Consider the following 837-nt stretch of genomic DNA (forward strand, 5'->3'; position numbering starts at 1 on the left):
GAGCCCAAAACAAATCAAAATAAAGAACTCTCCATCTGTAATAAAAACAAAAGTAAGAAAAGAACTGCCTAATTTAGAAATGATGTAATCTAAATGAAGCAACTGATGTCAGGAGAATATAGTGGACATTTGGGGTTTATGAAATCTTCTGGGAACAGGGAAGAGCTTTTTGTATCAGGTTCAGCTGTCCTTTTCTTCCTCACATTTGTGGCTGTAGGAGCTTCATCCTTGGACATCTTCAGAGATTAAATGCAAAAGACGTGGTACTCACTAATTCCTAGGATGCACATAATCAAGAATCTATAGTAATAAATGAATCATGAATCATAAGAAATATGCAGCCATTAAAATGGTTCTAATGACCTAGAATTAACATTAACAAAACATATTTAGAACTCAGAAGTTACAAGGTCATGGTAAGAATGCAGATTTTTCTCTATTTTTGAATGAGTTCAGAGCTCTTAGAGAACAGGATGAATAAATAATAGTAGAAGAGAGTGGGCATTTATTACTCAGGATATCATCTCACTCATATGGCTTCTGTGTCTCCTCCATTAACTATTAACTATCTTCCAGTATGGCATGCAATAATAGTCTAATGAAATAAAAATTATCTAAAAAACAATCCAGGGATAGAGGTTGTTTCAAGGCTTAGAAAAAAAATTCTTTCTGATTTAAACTTTGAATTTCATTTGGATTGACATTTCTTGCAGTATAAAAAGGAAATAAAATTAAAGAAAAAATGGACTTACATACTCAGAAAAGCAATGTTCCAATCTATGTAAAAGTAATGCTGAATATAATCTTTTTGTGTTCAAAGTGGATTGGGCTGAGGAA

The sequence above is a fragment of the Mus musculus genome, chromosome 3 (assembly GCF_000001635.26).
Source record: "Mus musculus strain C57BL/6J chromosome 3, GRCm38.p6 C57BL/6J".
Classification (NCBI taxonomy): domain Eukaryota; kingdom Metazoa; phylum Chordata; class Mammalia; order Rodentia; family Muridae; genus Mus; species Mus musculus.